This window comes from Pinus tabuliformis, chromosome 3_1 (assembly GCF_031772625.1).
Source record: "Pinus tabuliformis cultivar Carrire ecotype Pingquan chromosome 3_1, CPIR1, whole genome shotgun sequence".
NCBI lineage: Eukaryota > Viridiplantae > Streptophyta > Pinopsida > Pinales > Pinaceae > Pinus > Pinus tabuliformis.
In genome coordinates, this window is record NC_142301.1 from 662,627,562 (window position 1) to 662,640,944 (window position 13,383).

The following is a 13,383-nucleotide window of genomic DNA, read 5'->3' on the forward strand; positions in this document are numbered from 1 at the left end:
AGAGCATACTGTTCAAGGGGAGCATGTAATGGAAGATATGTTGCAGTAGGAAGGCACATTATCAAGGAGAGCCTGTGTAATGGAAGATATAATGCAGCAAGAAATCACATTTTCAGGGGGGACTATGGAGATGATGCAACAGGTAAGCATATTGTCATGGGGAGCCATTTCACATGGAGATATCGTCAAGGACGTGTCAACCACCCTTTGCCATTAGTGTCAAAGGGGGAGAGAATCTTGGAAAGGACTGGAGAGAAAAAGCATGAAGTTAAAGGGAGTTTTATGCAGCACGCTAGATTATGATTAGTGTTTTGACACCAATGATAAAGGGGGAGATCGTTGAGTATGTTGTCATTGATGTCAAGGCGAGTGCAGTTGGAGGTCATTAATGTGATGATAGGAAGATGCAATTGATGATGTTCACATAATGATGCAGCTTGATGAAACCTTAGCTCTAGGGTTTGGCTTCCCTACACGATGGACATACCCCGCACTTGTTGAGGATTTTGAAGCAGCAAATCGTTGAATTTGTCTTGATGACAATCACCATTGGATTCTCCTTGACGAGCTGATTCCGAGTGACAATCACCATTGGATTCTCCTTGACGAGCCGATTTCGAGTGACAATCACCATTGGATTCTCCTTGACAAGCCGATTCCGATGGTATGTGGATCATCACGATAGGCGTCATGGTTTGAGAGATATGCTCTGTCAAAGATCGTGCACCCAACTAGTGTTCCAAAGTCCCAAGGGTTGGCACTTCAAACTAAGGCAACAAAGCTAAATGATGTGGCAGTGAGGGTTAAAATAATAAGTTAGCGTAAAAGCATTTATTTAAGAAGATGAAATTTAGTATTTTAGAATTCTAAGCTGGCTTGGAGTGTTTAACTCCATTTGAAATTGAATTTACAATTTGATTTTTCCCTCCAAAGGTCGGCTTCAATTTGGGCCCAAAATTCGAACTCCAAAATTGTGTTTTCCCTCTCAAACTTAGGTTGGCATAAGGTATCTCAGCGTCTGTATATTGGTGACTCCTCTCTCTCATTTGAGCAACGATCCAAGTTTGATTTGTCTATGGTATGTCGAAGACATTTTTGGTCTGCGACCTGAAGAGTGATGAGTAGGCAATATTCTAGAAGGGTTTTCAATTGGTTTGTGGTTAGTATTATCTGGGTAAGGGTTTCACTAGTCTCTGCCTATTGTAGGTGAATCCAAGATTATTGCACGCCAATCCTATGAGGTTGTTAACTGTGGCCTAGGATTGTAATGATATCTGAAGGAAGGACGAAAAGATTTTTGGTTCATCTTCTGGGTTATGGGATTTGCGGTATGGGATTCCTTGGGTTTTTCATTTGCGGGATTTGAAGACTTATTAAAGAATTGATTTAATGTTTCGCGACCTGTGATGTCAAGTATATCTGAAAGAAATCGAAGTTTTGAGCATAAAATTACTCGTTGGAATTTGACTATCACTCTGAGGATGATCAGAGGTCTTTCGAACTTCTTCCTCAGGTGGACACACGTTGGTTGATGCAGATTTGTATTAGATTAACTTTCGCTAAACCTTTGTGTTAGGATATTCAGACACATAGGAAATAGTTAAGTATAACTTGGTCTAGTGTAGAGTTAGGTAAAGTGTGTTTATTTACTATGTACTTTTGTAACTTACAATCCGACAGTCACGATATGTTCTAGACATGAAGTGATCTAGCGGTTCATTCTCTCCTCGGTATTACCGACACTTGATCTGTAGCTTAACACCCGATTGGTCCATGATCTCTATTTAAAGAGCATGGAGGGTCATTTGTAAGGTGACTGTTCATGAGAGAAGCTTATGTAAATTTTCTTTCTTTTATTAATAAATTGCTTGAAGTGGCCTCGTTGGCTCAGGCCGTGGACTGTTTCCCTCTTTGAGGGTTTTAACAACGTCAAGAATATTGGTGTATTGATCTGTGATCTGCTTGTGAGCGGTGTCCTTTGGTGTTAAATCTGAAGAAGTTACCCTGTAAATTCCTACATGGTATTAAAGATATTGAGGGCCGCATCTTGGTGATTCAAATCCAAAGCCGGTACAACTGCATCCGATTGTCGTTTCCTAGATCTACTATTTCTAACCGATTTCGGGCGGAGAGGACTGCTCTATTGTGTTAGGAGCATCCGTTCTAGTGAGGAACCCCTTTCATTTCATGCGAAAAGGTTTCTGGTAGCCCTAGCTACGCCATTTTTAAGATCTGGAGGTATACAATCTTTATTTGCAGTTTTAGTTATTTAACTCTCTGTTTATTTTGATTTATTTATCTCTCTGTTTTTTATTACCGGATCTATACCTTTCATTTCTGCATATGCTCTTTGCACCGCGACTTCGTGCGATCTGGGCAAATCAGAAACAGAAAGGAAGGATTTTCGTCATGCATATGCTCTTTTCTGTTGCGCCTTAGTGTGATCTCGAAAAATCAGAAACATTGAGAAAAATATTTAGTTTCTGGCGAAAGCTAACTTCAAGCCATAAGGTTTGGTGTTTTTGCATGTCCGTATTGGGTTGTGTGTTTTTTTGTTTTGTAGGCAAAAAGGGTTTTTTCAAGTAAGCACGCACCCCAAAGCTTCAGTGACTAAAAAAAAACCCTTCCTATTTTCCAAAAATTACTAACCTTTTAAACTAGTTCACTTGGTCCAAAGTTACATTATGAGAATAGAGGTCTTGGGTTCAAGTCTTTCTTTTTGTTGACTTACTTTTTCAAAGCACATGTAACTTATGTTTTAAAGTTATTTTATGTAAAGTGTTCTCACCCATTATAACAAGTGAGACACTTATAATTCTAAAGTCTCTATCTTTTATTTAAGTTACAATTTAGTGAGTAGCTCATAAAGTACCATTGTAAAAGTGACTTTCACTTATTTATAAAAGTGGGTCACATAATTTTTTTTTGTTTTGTTAAAGTGAGGTAATTAGATTAAGTTTGGAAAGGGGGCGGGGATTTTTTTTAAATATAACATTATCATTCACTTCCGCACATTTACGCACTTTGTCGACATCTTCAACAAATTTTCATCAAAAACCCATAACTTCATTCGGAAGCTGTTTTTTTTGAATCGGCCTAATTTTTCGAGATCTTTCCATTTGAACACTTTGTTTAAACATCTACAGCTTCAATTTCTATTAAAATGGAAATTCCATGCCAAGTTATTCTTGACAGCACTAACTACTTCCAATGGGTGTCCTACGTGGAGGATTTACTTAAAAGTAAAGGTCTTTTTAGAATAGCCTAAGGCCAAGATTCTAAACTTAAAGATGAAGATAAGACAATCAAATGGGAAAATAAGCAAGATCAAGCACGTGGGTTGATAGGGATGTCTATTTCTCTAGACCTTAGATTCCATATCCCAGAACTTGATACCCTAATGAAGCAATGAAACAACTCAATAAAGTTTTTGGAATTAAAATGGAATTAGAGCGCATAAACTCGAAAATGAGTTGCTTATGTTGGACCCCAATAATTTTTCTTCCATTGAAGATTTTTTGTCCAAGTTCAAGACTCTTAAACTTCTCTTGGAAGGTGTTAAGGTTAAAAAAGGAGATGGTAGCTTTATCTATTTCATTCTTACTAAGTTAGGACCAACCTACTTTGTGTTTGTTTCCACCTTCCATTCTATTAGAGAAGTCTTTATTTCTCAAGGACAAGCCTACAAGTCCCCTTCTTTCTTTTGTGATTCTTTAATAAGAGAACAAGAAAAACTCTTACATCTTGGAAACTCTTCTAAGAAAGCCTTAGCCACCCAACAACAACCAAGTTCAAAGAATCCTAAGAAGCAACATCTTAAAAAGAATGGTCCTAAACCAACCAAGGGTCCTAAGCACTTTTAGTCTCGAAATGAAAAATCGATTCAACAAAATGACAAGGCAAATAAAAACAAAGGGAAGAAGACTGATATACATTGCAACTTTTGTAATCAAGATGGCCACTTAGAATCCAAATGCTTTAAGAAGATGGAAGCCTTGGAAGTAGCAATGAAGAATCATAACATCCATTTGGAGAATTCTTCAACTTCAACTTCATCTTCATGAATAACACTTTCTGCATGTGGTTGTCAAGCATCTCGGTTTGGTTATGCACTAAATGTATCTTCTTCTCATTCTCATGAGTGGATCATTGATTCTGGAGTTTCTTATCACATGGCCGAAAACAAAGCCATGTTTTCTTCCTTAAATGATTGTAATACCAAAAATATATATGTTGGTGATGATAGATCTCTTAGTGTTGTAGGACTGGAACTATTCATCTAGACAATGGTCAATTTAATGATGTATTATGTGTTCCAAGTTCCAACCTTATCCTGCGCCCTTCTATCTGTATATCAGATAACTCATTCAGGTGAAAGTAAAATCGTTGAATTTTCACCTCATGATGTTGTAATTAAGGACCTAAGAGATCCTAGACAGATTTTCGTTACTGACATTGCTGATGATTCTATAAGGTTGTATAAGTTTAACAACTTTGGGTCATCAACTCTTCCCTCGGTATTTGTTCCTCATAATGATGAAGTGAACAAACTTGGCATGAGCGATTTGGTCACTTAAACTATCTCTCCCTTCAAAATCTATGTTAAAAAAATATGGTGACAGGTATTCCTATGGTATCTTGTAGAGATGGTGTTTGTTCTAGATGTGTACTCGGAAGACGTCATTGGGATAGTTTTGAAAAACGTGCCTCTTGGCATGCCTTAGCCCCTTTACAGCTTGTGCATAGTGATTTATGTGGTCCACTTCCAGTTGTTTTATTCTCTAGCTACAAGTATTTCTTAGCTTTCATTGGTGATTTCTCCAGATGCACTTGGGTATACTTCTTAAAACTCAAGTGTGAAGTATTTAACATGTTCTTGGCCTTTAAGGCCTTTGTTGAGAAACAATCTGGACATCAAATTGTTAAGCTAAGATCTAATAATGGCGGAGAATGTGTTAACAACAAATTCATCAACTTTTGCACTGAGCATGAATTCAAATGCAACATACTGTTCCATATACTCCACAACAAAATTGTGTAGCTGAAAGGAAGGATCGCACCTTAAAGGAAATGGCTAATTGTATGCTTCAATCTAAAGGACTTGGTCTTAATTTTTGGGCAGAAACAATTAACTGTGCAAATTACATAGTAAATCCCACTCCTACTAAGGTTTTAAAGAATATCACTCCAGAAGAAGCATGGAGCTCAATTAAACTAGATGTAAGTCACTTTCATGTTTTTGGAAGTGAAGCATGGGCCCATATTCCCAATGAGAAACATAAAGCCTTAGAACCTAAGATTGAAAAATGTATTTTTGTTGGATATTCTGAAGATGTCAAAGGATATAGACTTCTTTCACCTAAGTCCAAAAATATTATCATTAGAAGAGATGTAAAGTTTGTTGAAAATATATCGACCTATGAGCTTAGTTTGCCCAATGTGCCACCTCTCTCTATCCCTTCTACTTCTGAAAATATTTCTTCTTTAGATGATGACAGCGAGGATGACAATCCTCCCCTACCTTCTCAGGATCCTCCTTCAACTCCTCAACTTCTAAAATGGGTTCGTGCAACTCGGGATGCAGCAGGTGCTCTTGCAGGTGATCCTACAGATCAACAACGTACACATTCTCAGTTCGATAGAGCCTCTTCTTTACTGTCTCAAGCTTTAACGAATTATGATCCTAGCACCTTTGCAGAAGCTTCAGGCCATCCAGATTGGGACGCAACTATGAATGAAGAATATCTTTCATTATTGGCAAATGATACATGGGATCTTGTTCCTCTTCCAAAGGGACGAAAACATGTTAGATGCAAATGGGTTTACATTACCAAGCTTGGACTAGATGGAAAAGTTGATAAACATAAAGCTCGTCTTGTTGCTAAGGGTTTTTAACAAGTTGAAGGCATTGACTATACTGAAACCTTCTCCCCTGTTGCCAAAATTAACTCTATTTGCCTCGTTCTTTCCCTTGCTGCCTCTTTCAAATAGGAAGTCCATCAGATGGATGTTAAATCTGCCTTCTTGCATGGGGACTTGCATGAAGAAATCTATATGGAACAACCTCCTGGCTTTATACAAACAGACTCTAGCCTTGTATGCCGGCTTAAGAAATCCCTTTATGGTCTCAAGCAAGCCCCTCGGGCTTGGTATGCCAAAATGGATATCTTTCTTTTAGATACTGGCTTTTCTAGGTGTCATTCTGACAATACTGTCTACACTAAGAAAGTGGGTAAAGCTCTTATCATTCTTGTTGTTTATGTTGATGATCTTATCCTTACTGGTAGTGATCCCAACCTTATAAACCATGTGAAGTCCAACCTTAAAAAGCAGTTTGAAATGACAGACTTAGGACACTTGCATTATTTTCTTGGTCTTCAAGTCTTGCAACCCAAGGAAGGTGTTTCCCTTTCCCAGTCCAAGTATGCCTGTGATCTTCTACGCCACTTTCACATGGAAGATTGTAAGCCAACCCCTTCTCCCTTTCAGTCTGGAGCCAAACTTTCAGTCACTTGTACTTTCCCTGAAGTTGATGCTACCTTATACTGTCAGCTTGTAGGAAAACTTTTGTATTTGACCCATACCCGTCCCAACCTTTCCTTTGTTGTTGGCTTTGTTGCTCGGTTTATGCAAAACCCACATGAAAGTAATTGGAAAGCAGCTAAAATAATACTTCGTTATGTTCGAGGTACAGTTCAGTTTGGGATTCATTACAGTGTAGAAGCATCTCCTCTATTGGTTGGTTTCACTGATTCCGATTGGGCTGGTGACCCTGATGATCGGAAGTCTACTGCAGATTATGTCTTTACTCCTGGTTCTGGACCTATTACATGGGCTTGCAAGAAACAAAGTGCCATTTCTCTTTCTTCAGCAGAAGCAGAGTATCGTGGTGCCGTAGAAGCTAGTAAGGAAGCCTCGTGGCTTCGTCATATCCTGTCAGAGTTTCGCTTTTAGCGACAACAACATCTGACTACACTTTGGTTGGATAATCAAAGTGCCATTCAACTATGCAAAGATCCAATCCAACATCAGTGCAACAAACACATTGAACTACACATGCACTTCATTAGAAAGCTCATTCGTGACCATGTTCTTGAAGTGCAATATTGTTCGACCGATGATCAAGTTGCAGACATCTTTACAAAGGCTTTCACAGAGGTGAAGTTTACTAAAATTAGATTTATGGTTGGAGTTCAGGAAGTTGTCACTAAGGGGGGAATAAGCTCTAATGCCTCCTTCCTTCTCCTATTGTGTCATATTTGTAAATCCTTCAATCCTATCCCAAGTTGTTCTTAAGGGGGGATGTTAGGATATTCCGACACATAGGAAATAGTTAAGTATAACTTGATCTAGTGTAGAGTTAGGTAAAGTGTGTTTCTTTACTATGTACTTTTGTGACTTACAATCCGACGGTCACGATATATTCTAGACATGAAGTGATTTGGCGGTTCATTTTCTCTTCGGTACTACTGACACTTGATCCGTGGCTTAACACCCGATTGATCCATGATCTCTATTTAAAGAGCATGGAGGGTCATTTGTAAGGTGACCGTTCATGAGAGAAGCTTATGTAAATTTTCTTTCTTCTATTAATAAATTGCCTGAAGTGGCCGCGTTAGCTCAGGCTGTGGACTGTTTTCCTCTTTGAGGGTTTTAACCACGTCAAGAATACTGGTGTATTGATCTGGGATTTGCTTGTGAGCAGTGTCTTTTGGTGTTCTATCTGAGGAATTTATCCTGTAAATTCCTACACTTTGTGACCATTTGGCCTCCCCTGTCAAGCCACATTTGCACATGAAATTTCATTCATAGCTAGGGCACATAACCTTCAATTCTAAAGCAATTTTTGGGATTAGTTGGAAGTATGCCTACCGATGTTCGCTAAGGCTTAAAAAACAGTGAAGCGAACAAAGTTCTTTCTTCAGATTAATTACTTCAGAAGACTTGGAATATAAAGATCTCCATTGAGATACAAGAATATATATTAAAATGTATGAATAAGATTGATGATACAAATGAGAGTGAGATGTCTGCTTATATACTATGCAGGCACCTCTTCATGGAGAGTCATGTCTCATTTAGACGTGATTCTTCAACCTAATTACTAATTAACTATTCATTATTAATTATTATCATTTACATTATTTTCTATATATTTATTCATAACATTGCGTTTATCCTCAAAAAGCTTTGTCTTCGAAGCTTGTCGATGAAAAAGGCTTGATCTCTTTTTTGGGTTCAAATGTCTTCTCGTCTCGGAACAGTCATCTTCGTCGATATAAGTTGATATGATCTTCTAAGTGACCGAGAAGGGATTAGACCACCCTAGATTAATATTTTGTGGAATATTCTGATCACTGAAATTTTGTAACAACTTGTTATCATAGGATTGGATTGAGGTTACATCACTATTCTCTGCAACATCAGTTTGTTGTTTCTATTCCGAATGGTCCCGATACGTAGCTTGGTTGAGTTGTCTACTCTGATGATTCAGATGTTGATAGGGAACCTTTTTGGTTTGAATTTCTCGTATTAGGTGTGTGGAAGTTTTCTGATTTCCTTCTGGTACTATAGTTTTGGAGTTAGGTACATAATCTTTGTTTGGAATTTTCATCATCTAAATTGTAACATGTGAATCTGTTTTTCCTTCCACTAATTGATCCTCTTCTTGAGTTCTGCTATTGACTGGTTCGATATTAATTCCCTTATTTTCATCCTGGATTGTTACATTTGGAGACTTCGATACTTCTTGAGTAAGTTGCTCTAACTTGTCTTTAAGTGATGTCTTATCACATTCAAGCTTCTTTATTTGTGTAAGGAGGTTTTGGTTATGATTCCTTAGACGTAAAAGTTCTTCCTTTTCTGAATTGTTGACTTTAGCCTTAATATCCTTCTCTTCATCTTTTAAACTTTTGATTTGTTCTATTAATTTTTTATTAAGGTTCTTTAAACATAAATTTTCCTCTTCTTGTTCGGATAGGTGCTTCTTGAGTTCCTTTTTTGTGACCTTGGGCTTCGTGACTCGTGCAATTAATTTTTCAACGTGGTCCTTCAGGCGAGAAATTTCTTCATCCTTTTCCATTACTTCTTTGTAATGCATATCCGCAAGGTCTTCATTTTCCTGTGGTAACGTTTTCTTGTTTTGCTGAAGTTTGGTTATTTTGTTTTTCTCTTGATCTTCCAACTGCACTTTCTCTATACACTGGATTACATCGTTTTGTTGGAGTGATGATGGGCGTTCAACTTGCAATTTGGATTCCATTTTCTTTGTTTCTTCATTAAAATTTGCATGTTGTCGCTTAAATGTTGTCATTAATTGTTCTATATCTCTTGTAATCGATTGTTTTTGTGCATCACTTAGAGATTCAACTAAGGTAAAAGTTTTGTAACATTTTTTGCAAACCACAATTTGATTTCGGAATGACTCTTAACAATTAGAATATCCCTCTGAACAAAACAGACATTTTGAAAAAAAACCATTGCTTTTGGTGGAAGTCATCTCTTTGTTTTTTCTTCACTTATTTTATCTCCCTTTTCTTTATTAATTTTTTTTAAATAATAATATTATTATATATATATATATATATATATATATTAAAATAATTAATTATATAGTTATATAGTTTTGTTTTATATTTACAACTATATAATATGGTTATACCCCTTATGTACTAATAAATTATATAATTAATAATAATTAATGATATAATTAATGCGTATGAAAAAAACCGTGAAAGGTTCGTGGATTTGGAATAACACGACTTTTTGAAACAACGTATGGGCCAAGTGAAAAAGTGAAAAACAGGCAAGGGATATCGATTGGAGAAGCCGACAACACAGCTGAAGACAAGGGCAAGGGTTGAACGAGGTCAGACGGGGCATCATTGACCGAAGTTTGGTAGGACAATATGAGGCGCAATATTCGGTTGAGGGCTAGCAACGGAGGTCGGACAATGCTGCAGGGATGTTGACCCATTTTTTATTCTGTTGCAGGGAAAGAAATGTCTGTATCGACGAACGGGGTGAGGCTCTAGTGGCTGCGTGTTGCGATGGGGTTCCGGTGACAGTGGCGACTGTTTGATCTTTGATGGCAGCAGTAAATTGGATGCTGTGGAAGTGCAGACAGCTAGAGGTAAGTCTTTTCTTCTTTCTTTTTTATTTATTTAGTTTTTTATTGTGTGTATATATATATATATATATATTTTTTTTTTAATCTGATTTTTTTTTTGAACTTTGAATTTTTATTTTCTTTTATATATATAATTTTTATAATTCTTTTCTCTTTTTTTTATATTTATTTTTTTAATTTCAATAATTTTTTTTTATATGATATATTTTTTTTTAATATGATTTTTTCTTTGAAATATATATATATATATATATATATATATTTTAAATAGCTAAGGGCTTGACGACGAATTCGGTGGAATGGAGAATCTCCAAGACTGGCGAAACGCCTAAATCACGATGACAACAAGGTTGACAATAGGTTGATGGCCAAAGGCCTGGTGATCAGCCAAACGTGGCTTTGATACCAATGAAGCGAACAAAGTTCGTTCTTCGGATTAATTACTCCAAAGGAATTGGAACAGTGTTACTTGGGAGCGGGAGTGAAAGCAGGGAGCAAGAGCGAAAATGGGTGCGGGAGCGACATTTTCAAAGGCTTCCGGTTTGGGAGTGAATCCTGGAGCGATTTTTATATAATATATATACTTTTTATATTTTTTTATATATTGATACATTTATGTCAACAAAAACATGTAGAATGATGAATTAGATATAAAAAAACATAAAAAAAAACATAAAAAAAAACATAGATTGATCATTGAACCATATAACAACAATCATCTAGAAGTTATAATATTCATCAACCACGTCCACAAGTTAGTAACATACAACATATTGAGTCTCGTGAATCATGATTCATCAATCTTAAAGTTTCAACTTCAAGCTTTCAAAATTGAAAATTCAATATCTAACATTTATCATCATTGATCACCAAAGTTGTACTTGTAAGCTAAGTTTAACCATTACAATATCTAACATGAAATAAAATGTTATAAAATGAAATGAAATGAAACAACTTTCACGAAGCATCATATTCATAATTCAGAATCATTACTAATGAGTTATAATTGCCAACTTCAAACTTCAAACTTAAATTGTCATATATTGTTTACAAAAAATATCATAATAAATATGAAAGAGTCAAAACTCAACAGTTATGAAAACTATTAGAAATTAGAAAAGACAAGTAAACTGTAAATCTATTATTGACTACCTCATGTGGCCGTTGCCACGAGAAGTGTCTGATGTATGAGTTGGTCTTGGTGGTCTTCTAGGAGTCTCCTCCCACACAGACCGACGACCAGAACCAGAAGGCACATGCTCTCCACATGAGAGTGTAGATGGAGGCGGCGACAACAAAGGAACAAGACTTGGAACTCGAGCACTGCTACTGGATGGTGGAGGTGGCATGGTTATTGCTTCATCTTCCTCTCTCATAAGTTCTGTTTCTAGTTCTTCAAGATGTATAGTGCCATCCTCCAAATTATCATCCTCTGGGTGGCTGTCCCAAATTTTATATGTTGGATCCTCATAAGCCCGATCGCAGTAATGACTCAACAACCTCAAGTTGTAGTGCACATAAACCAAGCTTTTTGCCCGGTTTTCATTGAGTCCGTTTCCTTTCACATTATGTATGACACTGTAGGTGCTCCAACACCTCTCTGCAGAAGAAGTATTTACAACCTGTGACAGATTTTTTTTTGCCAATTTTGGCAAAAGTCCCTGGCCGCCATATGCTTCCCACCATGTGAGAGCATTAAATCTGTCTCTATCTTCCATTGAATGAAAGGTACCAAACAAACCAGTGCAACTGAAGTATCTGCTTAATTCAAGATGCACACTAGCACATTCCTCCCTGTCAGGTATCAACTTGTCTAATGATTGCAAATATCTTGTAGATACCTCTTCATCTATATGGGGTTTGACCCTAACCCCACCCCTGGTGTAGGTTGGCCCAACCAAGATGTAGAGTAGTATTTTGGCATAAGGATATACGCCAAGCAATGTAGTGGAACATTAAGTTTATCCCACCGTATACAAACACAATCGTGAATCAGTGTATACAAGTTGGGATCATTTTTATGAACAATATCTTTTGTTTGCCCCAAAATGGTATCCATCTGCTCATACACCTCGCCAATCACTGGTTTATCTGTATCTGCAAACCGAATCATGTGATAAACGGGCTTGGTGAAATCTATTAGAATAATGCTATTTAGTGTTTAATGCTCATTCTTATTAGCTGTTGCTATTTTTATCATTTTAGCAGTTTTTTAGAAGAAACTGATTGTTTCTATTTCCTAATAGAAACTTGATGTTTCTATTACTGTAAATATCTCTGTATTACTTATTGAGCTTCATTTGCTCATGTAAATCAATTCAATACATTCATTGATTATGGTATCAGAGCACGGGTATTCTATTTCGAAATAATTTTTCACAGGTTGAAAAATTCCGTGCTTCATTTCGAAATTGCTCTTCTGTGGAGGATTTTTTCAGTTTTCATTTGGGACACTAATAAAAATACCTGCCCGGACACGATCGATTGTGGTTGAATTGAACGAATCAACGTGCGTAAATTAATTTAGCGTGCGTACGTTGATTTTTTTTTGCGAAGGATTCATTCTGATTCTGTTGCCGCGGGATATTTTTTTCTGGAATGAACGCTCTTTGCCTGAACGTAGTCTATCTAGTTGCTGCATGTCGAAACAACGCGAGCTTTGCAGCTCCGTGACCTTGTTTTCTGCTCGCTGATAGATCTTTGAATTCTTTGACGTCTGGAAGGAATTTGCGATGACAGAGACAACCACTGCTCTTTCGTTGATTGCCCTTTCATCAATCGTTTGGAAGGAATTTGCGACAACAGAGACAGCGTTACTTGACGGGCAGATCCACAGGCTTGAAAAGTTGCAATCGATCATTGCACGAAACATCGGCGGTCTCGACCGACGATCCAAGTGTCATTTCTACAGTCCAATTAATGCCAGGATAGAGAATTTCTGACACGGCCAGCTTTTGAGAAATCCGATTTTTTTTTTTTTTTTTAATCGCGGGGAAGAATTTTTTTTACTGTGGATTCCAAGTGAGTTTCCACCCACAAGTGGGTCCGAGTTCTCGTCAAAACGCCTTCTAAGAGGGCCACACAGAGTTTCAGAAATTTGGGCATATAGGCCGAGCCCCATTTCTAGATTTGTATGGTGCGTAGTATTACTTCTTTGTAGTGCTGTGAGATTTTTTTTTTTAATTAATTAATTTATTTTTTCTTCGGAAGATCGTACAGATGGGCAGCGATCAGGCGATGAGATATTAGTTTTG

The 13,383-nt window shown here is 37.1% G+C and overlaps 1 protein-coding gene across 2 annotated transcripts in view; it reads left to right on the forward strand.

Moving 5' to 3' along the window:
• LOC149188852 (D111/G-patch domain-containing protein) overlaps positions 1-13,383 on the forward strand; it is a 157,244-nt gene that overhangs the window by 119,303 nt on the left and 24,558 nt on the right. The gene's annotated exons all lie outside the window — the stretch shown is intronic.